Below are 16759 nucleotides of genomic sequence, written 5' to 3'. Positions count from 1 at the left end.
ATGAAGCAATTCAAAGAATGAAAAAAATCGGAGCACCAACACACTTTAAATTTAAGTCTTTCTAGTAAAATGAAATTAGAGCCAAGAGAAACTTTCAGAGTCAATGAGTATATATTGGCACACCTGTAGATGAACACAACTTTGACCTGAATATATTCAGTAAACATTTGTAGTCCTCAGTTTATTTGTTGAAACACAATGGAGTGATTTACTAAAATAGTTGAATGTTTATATTTTCTCATATGATCATCAACCAAAGACTTAACCAGCAGCTGTATTTCAGACCTAGAAATATTTTTCTTATGTAATAAACCATCTGTATATCTACTTTCTCTTGGAAAAAATAAATTCTGGTGATAAAATGATATTTCACAAATAGAGAATTTTTATTGTCTAAGTAAGACACAGTAATAATATTGTGCTATTGTTAATGCAAACAAGGAGAACACAGAGAGTCTGAACCTGTGCTGATACTCTTTGTAAAACTGTAGACAGGAAACTGATTTTCTTACATATCAGCATCATATTCTAGGTTTTATGTTTTTCAAGTTGTGTATAATTGATGTTATTGTTTGAGACATCATTTCACCATGGATCCCAGCCTGCCCACAAACACAGTATTTTCTCCTCGGCATCTTGAGTACTTGGATCATAAGCATGTACCACCACTCCCAGATAAATTGCATATGATTTGATGATATAGCTATAAGCATTTTCCATCTTATTGGACTATTACTTCTGAACATTGGTTGATTGATAGTTACCAAACAAGTATTAAAAACAATTTTTAGAAGGGTCATGTTTCACAGATTGCAGGTTTCAGGTTGCAATATGCAGATGCCAGGATGCCAGATATACCTTGAAAAGACACACACACACACACACACACACACACACACACACACACACACACACACACACATACACACACACATGAAAGGATGATGTTAGAAACAATGAAAGGATGATGGTTAGAAAATATCAGATTTGCTGTTTGATATGATGCTACTAGCTAAAATTTATTAAAGGAGACAGTTTATTGAGACAGGTAATGATTTAATGTATGTGTCCAGAAAGATTGTTTGATGGTGAACATACATTAGTTATTACAATGTAAATTAGTTATTACAAAGTATAATACATACAAAGTATTTATGCAAGACAAATCATTGTTTGAAAGGCCTAAAATAATGTATATTTTTAGGAATAAAGTTGTAAATACAAAATGTCTTATTCAGGTGAAAAAGAATCACTACATAGTAGGTGGAGAAAAAGGGAAGAAAGATTGCATTTCTTTCTAGTTCATATATATTGGTCTTTTTTCAATTTTTGGTACATGTTTATATTTTATTTCATAGGGTACTTAAAGACATGTATAATGCTCGCTTTTTAGTGAGGATGCCTCAGTCCTACTTGGGAGGGAGAATTAAGCAATCACAAATGGGGAGGGAGGGAAGGAGATGGGAGGGAAAGTGGACAGGGAGGGGAGTAGGGGGAGAGGGTAACATGATCTGGTATTGGTTGAGGGAAAGGGACTGAATCCCTGAGAGCCAGCAGGAAAAAATAGAAACAGGCAGTCTTGGGAGGTAGGAGATTGTAGGTACTGACCCTCCAAAATGAGACTTGCAGGTAAGAGACTCTCATGTCTCAAAGGGATGCACCTTAGATAAAATGCCAGACAGTAGGGAAAGGAAACTTACAGAGGCCACCTCCAATAGGAATACAAGACATCAATTGATTTGGGGGGACAACCCACAGTTACAATTCTTATCCATAATTTTTCCTGTCTGAAAAAATTACAGAGATGGAAATGGAGAGGAGCATGAGGGAAAGAAGGTCCAGCGACAGACCCAAAGTGGAATCCAGTTCATGGGGAGGTCCCAAGGCCTTACACTACTACTGAGGCTTTCAAAAAGGGACCTAGCATGACCACACTCTAGAAGACCCACCAAGAAGCTGAAAGAGTCAGATGCAGCTAATTGCACCCAACCAATGGACAGAAGCAGCTGCCCCTGTTTTTTAATTAGGGAAGTCTAAAAGAAGCTAAGAAGGCAACCCTGTAGGAGGACTGTCAGTATCAATTAATCTGGAACCCCAAGATATCTCAAACACTGGACTACCAAAGGGACAGCATATATCAGCTGATATGATGCCTATAACATACATAGAGACATAGAACAAAGGACCGCCAGGTCTGTGTTCATTCAGAAATGATGCACCTAACCCTCAAGAGACTGGAGGCCACAGGGAGTTTAGAGGATAGATGAGGTGGGAAGTGGGGACATCCTCATGGAGACAAGGGTGTGGGGAGGAGGTATGGGATGTCAGAGGGTAGACAGAGTGGGGCTGTTATAAATTCTGAAGTGTAAAATAAATAAATTTTCAAAAAGTAATTTATAATGCTATGTTTTATAGGTTTCTGTTTTGCTTTATTTTATTTATATTGATGTGTATGTATGTGACAATTGTCACCTATTTAAATATTATGAGTTGGGTAGGTAGTGAATGACTTCAATCTACATTCCTTATGCATTTACATGGAAATTTGTTTATGTATCCCTATACAATAGTAAATAAATAAAACATGACAAAAATCTTATACTTTTTGATTGTATGTCACAGTGGTGATTGATAATATTTATGATTATGTCAGTAAACTCATCTGGTAGACTCATCTCTAGTCTACTTTTGAGAATAATCTGAGAAGGAACATAAAATAAGTTTAAAATGTATTTCATGAGGTTTTTCTCTAAATTTATTAAATGTACCCAATATATAAGCTTTTCTACAATGCAGTGATTTCATTTTCTAGTAATCTTTTTTATTTCCAATAATATCAAGACATATCAGTATAAACCATATATATATGGTTTAAATGTGAATATCCATATGTATATTAATGAATATTTAAGTGGAAGTATTTATTCAAAACTCAGATATATAAACATGGAAAACCTTTATATTATATATGATATCTAAGGGAATATTTCTTGAATGAATAATTTTATTATCCTCATGTATAAAATAAGTTAAATGCTTTTATGTATAATGTCATATCTACAAGTTATAAACTGCAAGTGAATATATATGCCATTTGCAGTACAGAAATAATATTAGGTCAGAACTTGATGGATGATTTCAGATTGATACCTACTGGAGACCATTTATTTTTATATTGACACTTGACAGAAATATCACTGGTTCACCTAGAGAAAATTTCTTTCCAATGTAACATTTGACCTTTTTTCATTTTACACATATTCTGTTATTTGCAACATCAATTTGAACCAACGTATTGAGTTCATATTATTTCCTAGGTGAACCAGAGATTTTGTTACAAGTAATTCACAATCTTTTCTTGAGGCAAAAATTTCTGAAGACATCATTTTACTTGATTTAATTCCTTTCAATATAACATTTCAATTTCAAGCGTAATATTAAACTAGTAAAATACCTGAAAGTCATTATTTTTATATCATTTTATAAGCTTTTTAGGACTTATACACCATTTATAAATGTGATGATGTGCCACAGTAATCATCTGTCAAATGGATTATACTTAATAAAAGAGACATTTATTCAAAGTATTACTTTCTGTTTCCTTTAGACAAAATGACTTAGTTACTTCTTAGTTTCTGTTCTAAATTGCCATGAGAAAGCAATGTAAAGGAATGAGAATTTATTTTGGCTCACAGTTCTAGGCACATTGTATTATAGATAGGAACTTAAAGCAGATGTTCAAAGTATGTCTAAAGTCAGAAAAAAGAGAGTATTGTATGTTTTTACTTAGCATTCTTTCTCCATTTTTTTAGTACAAGACACTGGTCAACAGGAGTGGTTCTGCCCAAATTTATGAGTGTTTTTTCCTCAATTAACATAATGAAGATAATTCTTCATGGGTCTGTACAGAAATTAATTTATGCTATGTAATCCATGAAAATGACCTAGGTGAGTTCAAATGTTCTTCATTTATCAAAAACTAACCATTATATCTACAATTATTGAAATTAGACAAATTATGAAGTTAGTGGAGACTGGAACAAGTACAGCTGAAACTTAACTGTATACAATTTAAAATAATCCCCAGCCCTGATTTTGATTTTTTTCTTCCTTCTATCCTTCTTCACTGTATTTTATTCTTGTCTTTTTCAAGAACTTTTAGTTGTAATTTTAAATTGGGGCATAAGAACTATAATCATTTCTCTTTTTTTTCTTTTTTTATTCGATATATTCTTTATTTACATTTCAAATGATTTCCCCTTTTCTGGCTCCCCACTCCCCGAAAGTCCCATAAGCCCTCTTCCCTCTCCCTGTTCCCCCATCTACCCCTTTCCACTTCTCTGTTCTGGTATTCCCCTATACTGCTGCACTGAGTCTTACCAGAACCAGGGGCCACTCCTCTGTTCTTCTTGGACATCATTTAATATGTAGATATGTCTTGGGTATTCAAAGTTTCAAGGCTAATATCCATTTATCAGTGAGTACATACTATAATTGATCTTTTGAGACATCTTTTGAGATATCACTTAGTATGATGTTCACCAGCTCCATCCATTTGTCTAAGAATTTCATGAATTTGATGTCTTTAATGGCTGGATAGTACTCCATTGTGTAAATATATCACATTTTTTGTATCCATTCCTCTGTTGAGAGACACCTGGGTTCTTTCCAGGTTCTGGCTACTACAAATTAGACTGATATGAACATAGTGGAGCGTGTGTCCTTATTGCATGCCAGGTAATCCTCTGAGTATATGCCCAGGAGTGGTATAGCAGGGTCCTCTGGAAGTGTCATGCCCAGATTTCTGAAGAACAGCCAGACTGATTTCAAAAGTGGTTGCACCATCTTACAATCCCACCAGCAGTGGAGGAGTGTTCCTCTTTCTCCACATCCTTGCCAACACCTGCTGTCTCCTGATTTTTTTTACCTTAGTCATTCTGACTGTTGTGAGGTGAGATCTTAGGGTTGTTTTGATTTGCATTTCCCTAATGATTAATAATGATGAACATTTCTTAAGGTTCTTCTCAGCCATCTGAAGTTCTTCATGTGAAAAATTCTTTGTTTAGCTCTGTACCGACTTTTAAATAGGGTTATTTGTTTCTCTGTGTTCTACCTTCTTGAGTTCTTTGTATATATTAGATATTAGCCCTCTGTCAGATTTAGGGTTGGTGAAGATCCTTTCCCAATCTATCGGTTGATGTTTTGTCCTTTTGACAGTGTCCTTTGCCTTACAGAAACTTGGTAGTTTTATGAGGTCCCATTTGTCAATTTTTGATCTTAGAGTGTAAACTATTGGTGTTCTGTTCAGGAACTTTTGCCCTGTGCCCATGTCCTCAAGGATCTTCTCCAGTTTCTTTTCTATTAGTTTCAGTGTGTCAGGTTTTATGTGGAGGTCCTTGATCCATTTGGAGTTGAGCTTAGTACAAGGAGATAAGAATGGATCGATTTGCATTCTTCTGCATTCTGACCTCCAGTTGAGCCAGCACCATTTGTTGAAAAGGTTATCTATTTTTCACTGGATGCTTTTAGCTCCTTTGTAGAAGATCAAGTGACCATAGGTGTGTAGGTTCATTTCTGGATCTTCAGTCCCATTCCTTTGATCTGCTTGCCTGACATTGTACCAATACCATGCAGTTTGTATCACTTTTGCTCTGTAGTAAAGTTTGAGGTCTGGGATTCTGAATCCCCCTGAAGTTCTTCTACTGTTGAGAATAGTTTTAGCTATCCTGGGTTTTTTGTTATTCCAGTTGAATTTGAGAATTGCTCTTTCTAGCTCTATGAAGAACTGGGTTGGGATTTTTATGGGGATAGTATTGAATCTGTAGATTGCCTTTGGCAAGATGGCCATTTTAACTATATTAATCCTGCCAATCCACGATCATGGAAGATTTTTCCATTTTCTGAGATATTCTTCGATTTCCTTCTTCAGAGATCTGAAGTTCTTGTCATATAGGTCTTCCACTTGTTTAGTTAGAGTCACCCGAAGATACTTTATGCTGTTTGTGGTTATTGTGAAGGGAGTCATTTCCCAAATTTCTTTCTCAGTCTGCTTATCCTTTGAGTATAGAAAGGCTACTGATTTGCTTGAGTCGATTTTGTAACCAGCCACTTTGTTGAAGTTGTTTATCAGTTGTAGGAGTTCTCTGGTAGAGTTTTTTGGGTCACTTAAGTATACTATCATATCATCTGCAAATAGTGATAGTTTGACTTTTCTTTCTTTCCAATTTGTATACCTTTGACCTCCTTATGTTGTCTAATTGCTCTAGCTAGGACATCAAGAACTATATTGAAAAGATATGGGGGGGGGTAGCCTTGTCTAATCCTTGATTGTAGTGGGATTGCTTCAAGCTTCTCTCCATTTAGTTTGATGTTGGCTACCAGTTTGCTGTATATTGCTTTTACTATGTTTAGATATAGGCCTTGAATTCCTGTCCTTTCCAAGACTTTTAGCATGAAAGGATGCTGAATTTTCTCAAATGCTTTTTCAGCATCTAATGAAATGATCTTGTGGGTTTTTTCTTTGAGTTTTTAAATATAGTGGATAGCATTGATGGATTTCCATATATTGAACCATCCCTGCATCCCAGGGATGAAGCGTACTTGATCATGGTGGATGATAATTTTATGTGTTCTTGGATTCGGTGGGCAAGAATTTTATTGTGTATTTTTGCATGGATATTCATAAGGCAAATTGGCCTGAAATTCTCTTTCTTAGTTGGATCTTTGTGTGGTTTTGGTATCAGCATAATTGTGGCTTCATAGAAGTAGTTGGGTAGTGTTCCTTCTGTTTCTATTTGGTGGAATAGTTTGAAAAGTATTGGTGTTAAGTCTTCTTTGAAGTTCTGATAGAATTCTGCACTAAAACCATCTGTTCCTGTGCTTTTTTGGGTTGGAAGGCTTTCTATGAACCCTTCTATTTCTTTAGGGGTTATGGGTCTGTTTAGATGATCTATTTGATCCTGATTTAATTTTGGTATTTGGTATCTGTCTAAGTAATTGTCCATTTCCTCCAGATTCTCCAGTTGTGTTGAGTATTGGCTTTTGTGGCGGGATCTGATGATTTTTTGGATTTCCTCAGTTTCTGTTGTTATTTCTCCCTTTCATTTCTAATTTTGTTAATTTGGATACTGTCTCTGTGCCCTTTGGTTAGTTTGGCTAAGGGTTTATCTATCTTGTTGATTTTTTCAAAGAACCAGCTCCTGGTTTCGTTGATTCTTTGTATAGTTCTCTTAGTTTCTACTTGATTGATTTTAGCCCTGAGTTTGATGATTTCCTGTCTTCTCCTCCTCCTGGGTGAATTAACTGCTTTTTGTTCCAGGGCTTTCAGTAATTTCATTAAGCTTCTAGTGTATGCTCTCTTCAATATCTTTATGAAGGCACTCAAAGCTATGAGTTTTCCTCTTAGCACTGCTTTCATTGTGTCCCATAGATTTGTGCATGTTGTGCCTTCATTTTCGTTAAATTCTAAAAAATATTTGATTTCTTTCTTTATTTCTTCCTTGACCAAGGTATCATTGAGTACAGTTTTGTTCAGTTTCCATGTGTATGTGGGCTTTCTGTTGTTTTTATTGTTATTAAAGACCACTTTTACTCCATAGAGATCTGATAGGAGGCATGGAATTATTTTAATCTTCTTATATTTGTTGAGTTCTGTCTTGTGACCAACTATATGATCGATTTTGGAGAAGGTACCATGAGATGCTGAGAAAACGGTATATTTTTTTGCTTTGGGATGAAAAGTTATATATATATATATATATATATATATATATATATATATATATATATATATATATATATATATATATATAATCCAATTTGTCCAAAGCTTTAATTAGTTTCACTGTCTCCATGTTTATTTTCCATTTTTCCGATTGGTGCATTGAGGAGAGTGGACTGTTGAAGTCATCCACAGTTATTGTGTTAGGTGCAATGTGTACTTTGAGCTTTAGTGAAGTTTCTTTTATGAATGAGAGTGCCCTTGCATTTGGAGCATAGATATTCAGGATTGAGAGTTCTTCTTGTTGGATTTTTCCTTTGACCAGCAAGAAGTGCCCTTTCATGTCTCTTTTGATGACATTAGGTTGAAAGTCAATTTTATCTGATATTAGAATGGCAACTCCAGCTTGTTTCCTGAGACCATTTGCTTATAGAATTCTCTTCCAGCCTTTTACTCTAAGGTAGTTTTTGTCTTTGACACTAAGGTGTGTTTTCCTATATGCAGCAAAATATAGGGTCCTTTTTACATATCCAGTCTGTTAGTCTATGTCTTTTTATTGGGGAATTGAGTCCATTGATGTTAAGAGATATTAAGGACTAGTGGTTATTGCTTCCTATCATTTTTGATGTTAATTTTATACTTGTGGGATTATCTTCTTTTGGGTGTGATGAAAGAAGTTTAATATCCTATTTTTTCCAGGGTATAGTTTCCCTCGTTGTAATGGTGTTTTCCCCTTATTTTCCTTTGTAGGGCTGGGATTGTGGAAAAATAATTGTTTAAATTTGGTTTTGTCATGGAATATCTTGGTTTCTCCATCTATAGAGATTGAGAGTTTTGCTGGGTATAGTAATCTTGGCTGGCATTTGTGTTCTCTTAGAGTCTGCATAAGCTCCGCCCAGGATCTTCTAACTTTCATGGTCTCTGGTGAGAAGTCTGGTGTAATTCTGATAGGTATTCCTTTATATGTTAGTTGCCCTTTTTCTCTTACTGCACTAAGTATTCTTTCTTTGTTTAGTACATTTGGGGTTTTGATTATTATGTGAACGGAAGTATTTCTTTTCTGGTCCATTCTGTTTGGAGTTCTGTAGGCTTCTTGTATATTCATGGGCATCTCTCTCTCTTTAGGTTAGGGTAGTTTTCTTCCATAATTTTGTTGAAAATATTTGCTGGCCCTATAAGTTGTAAATCCTCACTCTCATCAATTTCTATAATCCTTAGGTTTAGCTTTCTCATTGTGTCCTGGATTTACTGGATCTTTTGGGTTACAAGCTTTTTGCATTTTGCATTTTCTTTGACTGTTGAGTCCATGGTTTCTATGGTATCTTCGGCATCTGAGATTCTTTCTTCTATCTCTTGTATTCTGTTGTTGATATTTGCATCTATGGCCCCTGGTTTCTTCCCAAGGTTTTCTATCTCCAAAGTTGTCTCCCTTTGTGATTTCTTAGTTGTTTCTACTTCTCTTTTTAGATCCTGGATATTTTTTCTCAGTTCCTTCACTTGATTATGTTTTCCTGTAATTCTTTGAGAGATTTTTGTGTTTCCTCTTTCATGACTTCTGCCTGTTGATCAAAGTTCTCCTCTATTTCTTTAAGTGATTTTTGCATTTCCTCCTTATTGGCTACTAACTTATGACCCATATTCTCCTGAATTTATTTAAGTGATTTTTGTGTTTCTCTTGTAAGGACTTCTAGCTTTTGGTCACTGTTCTCCTCAATTCCTTTAAGAGATTTATTTATGTCCTTCATGTGTTCCTCTAACAGCATCATGACCAGTGATTTTAAATCCAACTCTTGTTTTTCTGGTGTGCTGGCGTATCCAGGACTAGCTGTTGATGGAGAATTGGGTTCAGATGCTGCCATAATGCCTTGGTTTCTGTTAGTAATGTTCCTATGTTTGCCTTTAGCCATCTGGTTCTCACTGGTGTTAGATGGTCTTATTGTCACTGGCTGGTGCTTTAACCTCCTGTGGATCTTTAAGGTCATTTCAGTGACACTGTGTGACTGGGTTTCCCCTGGCACAGACTGCTGATATGCTGCCTTCCTCTTTTGTGCCTTTGGAGTCCTGCTGAGTCTTGCATCAAGCAATGTTATTCTTGGCTTGTCTCAGTGAACCAGGCATTCCCCTACTGCTCTGTCATGGAGAGAAGATGGTGATGGAGAGTCACTCACTCTGTTGATCCTTACATAGGACACAGGCCCCACGACCGGCTGGCTGGCTGGCAGAAGAACTGCTATGTGATCAGGTTCTGGGTGCAGTCAGACCCCTGGTGGTTTGCACCCCCAGAGATCTTAAGCTCAGGATTATATAGTCATAATTATTTCTCTATGTAGGTACTTAGTGCTATATAGCTTCCTCAGCACTGCTTTTATTTTGTCTCATAAATGTGAGTATGTTGTACCTTCATTTTCATTGTATTCTAGAAAGTCTTTAATTTATTTCTTTATTTTTTCCCTGACCTAGATATCATTGAGTAGAGTGTTGTTCAATTTCCATTAGTGTGTAAGCTTTCTGAAGTCTCTCTTTTCTTATACTTGGGAGGCAGAGGCAGATAGATTTCTGAGTTTGAGGCCAGCCTGGTCTACAGAGTGAGGTCCAGGACAGCCAGGGCTATGGAGAGAAACCCTGTCTCAAGAAAAAAAAAAAAAGAAAAAAAAAAAGAAACAGAACAAAAAGAAAGGAAGAATACCTTTGATTACCTGATTAGATACAATCTGTTATCTCAGCTCTCTTAAATCTGTTAAGGCTTGTTTTTATCCAAATGTAATGAACTCTACAAGTTAATTACAAGTTTAAAACAATAAATCTTAGGTCTTATGATAGCACAGATTTGTCAAAAGGCAAATCATCTACCTAGTGTCTTATTAGTTTTGAAATTTTGAATAGATAAATCCAGTCAATATTGTAACTTTTGTCCTTGAACCTAACATAAATTGTTCATTCCTAGTTTATAACCATTAGTTATCAGGTAATGGTTTCACATCTCCCCTAGAAGGAATGTTTTCCCTTATCATAAATATGTTTCATGCTTTATATCTTAGTACAATTAGCTTGTGACACATGAAGGTTTATAGAGCCCTAATTACAGCCATCATACCATAGAATGCCCAAATTACTTGTATATATTTAGGAATTCTGAGTAATCATTATTAGTAAATAAGAAATCATTTCTTTATCTATATAGCATTACTACTAGAGAGTAAATTTTCATTGATGTATAGAAAGTTCATCCAATACAGTGAACAAATGCCCAAGAATAATTATACTAATCTAATAATGTAAGGACATACATATAAGTAACAAGAATTAATCCTGAGCTGGGATTTCTGAAAGCCTTTCAATACAGAATTTACCCATCACATTCCAAACAAAATCAGCTGGCCATCTCCAGGAAAGTCATCTCGTAGCCTTATCTTCTTCTAGATGGCTCCTGACAGCAGCTTTATTCATAGTATCCAGAAACTGGAAAAAACCTAGATGTCCCTTAGCTCAATAATGGAGAAAGAAAATATTGTACATCTATACAATCGAATACTATTTAGACATTAAAAACAAAGATATCGTGCATTTTGCAGGCAAGTGGATAGAAAATGAGAATATTATCCTGAGTAAGATAACCCAGACTAAAAAGTAAATGCATGTTATGTACTCACTGATAAGCAGATATTAGCCATAAAGTGAAGGATGCTACACTCCACAGAGCCAAAAAAGCAAGGCCCAAGTAAGAATGCAAGGATGCTTGAATCTCACTTAGAAGTTGGAATAAAACACTTATAGGAAAAAAAAAACACTTATTGGAGGCAGAATGAGGAAGGGAACTTGGTGGGGGGAGGAAGGGGAGTGGGCAACTTTGGGATCAAATATGGGGATGGACAGGAGAGAGGGCAAGAGGTCTAGCAGAATGAATGGAAACCTGCAGCTTGTGAGGGTAGTGGGGGTTAGGAGATTAAGGGACATCTCAAGGACATGTCAGAGACCTGGGATTGGGGAGACTCCCAGGAATCCATGGGGGTAACTCATAGAAGTAGGGATATAGATTCTGATGAGGATACCTCATGTAGTCATGAAGCAAGCATTGGAGCAATAGGGGCACCAACCCACCCACAAAATTTTGACCCAAAATTTGTCATGTCTACAAGAAATGCAGGGATAGGGGATTGAGCAGAGTCTAAGGGACTGGCCATTCAGTAACCAGCATAACTTGAGATCCATCCCACAAGTAAACACAAATCTCTAATGCTATTATTGATATATTGATATATTGATATATGATATTGTTATAGTTGCAGATAGGAACCTAGCATAACTGTTCTCTGTGAGACTCCATCCACCAACTGACTGAAACTGATAAACAGACCCACAGCTAAACACTGGATAAAGCTCAACTTATAGAAAAGTTCGAAGAGGAACTTAAGGCCGCCAAAGGGACAGGAACTCCACAGAAAGACTGTCAACTAAACTGGATCTGTGGGGGCTCTCCCAGACTTAAACACCAACCAAGGATCATACATGAGCTCACTTAGCACCATCCCCGCCCCCCCCCCCCCCACAAGTATATAACAGATGGGCAGCTCAGCCTTTATGTGGATCCTCCAACAACTGGATTGGTGACAACCCCTAAACTGTTACCTGTTTGTGGGATATCCTCAGAAGAGAAGGGGAGGAGGCAGTGGAGAGACTGTGTGAAGGTATGATGTGGACGGGGACAGTGATCAGGAAGTAAATTAAATTAAATTTTTCAAATGCATAAACTAATTAATTAATTAATAAAATAAGCCCCAAATAGTCAGGTGGTAAGAGATTATTTTCTTATATACAACATAGACTGGTGATTTTCCATGATGAACATGATAATGTTTTTTGTATTTTATTTTGTCTCTTATTTTTGAATTACAAAATTTCATAGAACAAAGCTAAAATTTCCTAATCACAAGTATGTATGTACTATATTGTGAAATACTGTCTTCTTATATTAAGAGGAAAGAGAAATTTGTATTTCCTTAGTAACTAAAAATGTAATTTTAAGATTACAATATGATGATATATATATTGATTTCAATGTTGATATTGTACAATCATTTTTCATGTCATTTTTGTGAATAACAAGACAAATGCCTCTGAAAATTTATAATTTAACTTGATTTTAGATTTGAGCCCTATAGCATATCCTTATATTTATATAACATGACATTTTGAACAGGTACTTGTTATACAAATATCACATGGGTTGATAATTATTTAAAATATTCCCCATAAAATAACAAAACATATTAATGTTGCATTCCTTGCCAATAACTTATTGGGTTGTTTAATATATAAGGTAGGGAAAATGTATGCATATGTAATAAAACAAGGAGGGCAACGTTAAAGTATATTACATATTTAACTCAGTGAATAAACCCAATCTGCGAATTTTATGTTGAAAAATATTGGATGTTCACTGCAGAATTTTAGATTAATTTTCTGTAAAAAATAATATTTGTGGTACATAGTTATTTAAATTATAATTATTAAGTTCTTATTAATTATGCAAGAACCAGAAAGTAAAGTTGTATGAGTGTGTGTGTTTTGGATTTTGTGTATGGGTGCTACCTGTTTGTTAAGGACAGAGCTCCATGTCATTTCTCTCCCTCCACTCCTTAACCCCTCTCTCTGTCCTTCCTTCTTTTATGTTTTTGAGACACAGTATTACACTGAACTTGTAGATTGCCATTTTAGTTAGAATGATTGACTGGAAAGCTCTTGGGTTCATCTGTATCTACTCCTTTCCCCAAATTAGGGTCACTGAGGTGCCTTATAATGCCTGACACTCATGAGGGCACTGGGCATCCAAACTTGAGTTGTATTGTTCCAGCCACATATGTAGCCAAGGATGGCTTTGCTGGTCATCAGTGGGAGGAGAGGCCCTTGGACTTGTGAAGGCTAGATAGATGCCCCAATGTAGGGGAATGTGAGGACAAGATAGCAGGAGTGGGTAGGTTGGTGAGCAAGGGAACAGGGGATGTGATAGAGTGTTTTCAGAGGGTAAATGAGGAAAGGGAATAACATTTGAAATGTAAATAAAGAAAATATCTAATAAAAAAAAATAAAACAAAACAAAACACCACTCTGCCCTAAAGCAACCTGGAGAAGAAAGGATTTACTTGACTTAACCTTCTAGTCTATAGTCCATCACAAAGAGGTCAGAGAAAGAACTCAAATAGTATTCCTAAAGGAAGAGGTTGCCCTTTAATTGACACTGAGCTACTTTTTATTATACATCCCAGAACTGCTTCTTAAGACAGAACCACAAATAACAAGCTGAGCCATACCACTTCAATATTAAAAAAAACAAAATCTCATAGATAAGGTTTCAAGGTAGTCTCTTCTGGGAAATTTAGCTTCCCAATTGGGATTTCATCATGTGTCTCTGCTATGTCACATGCTAATAGACTAAATAGCCTAAATAGACTAAGTGTCCATGCTTATAAAGCGAACATTTTACTTGCTGAGCTTATTTCTCAGCCACAAAGATGTCTTTATTTATTAAACAGGCACATATTATGTTTACTAGTTAAATAAAGTTTAGTGATTCAAGCATCTTTAAACATTGTTCATTCTTTATTGTGAATTTTGAGAAGCTAATTCATGGAGTCCTGTTTTTGAACTGTAAATTTCAAGGCAACTTAGAATTTTTTTAATCTTTCTATTTAAAATATTTTAATTTTTCATGATTTTTACATTATTACTCATCTAGTTTTAATGCCATCCTTATAATAATTTCTTATATTTATCCAAAATATATTTACTAAAATTCTAATTTTGTTAAAATTCTGTTCAACCAAATGAATCCTTATTTTTCATTTGTTCAGTATCATCCTTAAAAATTAATAGAAAATTTAAAAAAATGTGTGGACTCTAGATCCAGAAAAAAATGCATGGGTGTGCAGAATAAATAGTTAAGAAAATATTTTGTATTCAAAAAAGAGTAAATAAAAATGAACAACGTAAAGAAAGTTGTGGGGATTTGAGGATTTACCAGCTAATTTTTTTTATTAAGTTTTTTATTTTCTCCATATGAGACACTTTTATTATATAGTCTCTATTACCATGCTTTACCTTGCTCAGTCACTTCCTCTTTCAAATTGGTCTTTTACTTTCATGTCTACAAAAACATTGTACATTTGACATGGCAAAATGTTGTATTTCCCCTTCTGAGTTTATCCAGTTTTGATTTTCTTGAGTTCTTTTTTTTTTACTTTAACAGATTAAATGTTTTCGGAGTCCATCATTCCACTTTGCATATTTTTATAAAGATAATTGAATCCTGGTCATCAACCTCACCAGCTGCCTGGGTGGTCAGGTATCATGTATAAATAGAAGAGTAGTATGTCCCAAATCACTTAAAATATTTGCCAAAGAGAATTTACCCACAGTGCTCAAATGAATGTAATTTACCAAGTGAATTGCATAGAAATATCCCTTCACAGCTAGAAAGTATTAAGATCACTTTGTCTCTAAATTAACATTACAGTCTCAGGAGTTCTTGAAGACATAATTTGAACCATTCCTGTTTCCTTTAAATTGTTTATTTTTTGTATAATAAATCTTCACATCTGATTTGGCTTTGTCCAAATGTGGGGGGGGGGGGGAAGTATTCCAGAGTACTCTTATGTCTTAAAATGATTCTGAAACATGCTTGTAGGAAATCTCACACTTTCACTGCTAAAATAGCTTTATGTAAGGTTCAATATCTTTCTCACAAGATGTGTTTCTGACCATAAAAGATAGTTGTTGTGTATAGCTCCATATCCAAAGCAAATAAAAAAATACCTTTTTTTCTTTTCATCACTAAACATTCCAATTACTTGTGTGTTAATATTGATATACAAATATACTACTATCTTACTTTAGTATATGACACCTATTTTACCTCTACTAAAATGTTTTGAAAGCCAACTTTCTTCTCCTTTTTTGCCTACAGAATGCATGCCAGTTTTGAAAATATCCCTTTCCTTAAAGCACCCATTTCTTCAATTTCCTGAACAAATGGATATGCAGATTTGTTCTCACACTGTTTTATTGTTCATTTTGGAGTGCTAACCTATATCCACATTAATATAAACAGACAGATAGAAAGACAGACAGACAGACACACACACACACACACACTCAAACACGAATGTTTATTATGAAACAGACACCCACAGAAAGCAAACCTAAATTTCTCTTTTCCAGGTTTATTTAGGTTTTTGTTGCTACTATCCCTGGTGGCAGAATATGATTATCATGCTCCTTTATATTCAGTTCAGAATTTCTAAATCTTTGTCTTTGAAGGTCACATATACCTGTACTTTATATATTTTTAATTACATGCTATTTTACTGGGCATCATACAACACTAGTCTTTATTCCCCAGTGTTACCACAATTGAAGAAACACATTAAAGTTTGTGACTTATGATCATGAACAAATTTAATGAGGGTTCATTACATTTACATTCATATTCCCAAATTTTGAAAGGACACTAGTGCTAAACGTTATATAGGCAGTAACTTGGCAACTCAACAATGATAACAGAACAGTAAAGTTTCTTCTTTGAAACCAAAATATATCTAATTGCCTTATTTCTTTTTCAGTTTATTCTGTTTTGCTCAAGGGTTTTCATATATTTGAAATGGAGGGTTATAGAGAACCTGTACTGCTTGATTGTAAATTTTGTAAGTTGCTCTGGGTTTGTATCTGAAAAATAAATTGAGTCCTTGGAACTTTATAGATGAAAGTACAAAATGTCAGTGGTTTAGGTATCTGATTTATCAGAGGTAGCTTTAACAAAGCAATAAGTATCACTATTTCAGAATTCTGAAAGATGGAGTGCCATGTAATCATCAGGAATATGCAAAATTATGGAGTACATACATAATGCACTTATAGGATATGACTCATGTATTATTTCTTCAGTAATGGTTTCTATCAAGGAAAACATGTTAAGGAAAATACTTAAAAGTTTCCTATTCTTTGTTTCAAAATACATGCAACAATAATTACTGTAACCACTTGAGT

Source organism: Apodemus sylvaticus, chromosome X (assembly GCF_947179515.1).
Source record: "Apodemus sylvaticus chromosome X, mApoSyl1.1, whole genome shotgun sequence".
Lineage (NCBI taxonomy): Eukaryota > Metazoa > Chordata > Mammalia > Rodentia > Muridae > Apodemus > Apodemus sylvaticus.
The sequence above is the reverse complement of the archived record's forward strand: the minus strand, read 5'-3'. Positions refer to the sequence as shown.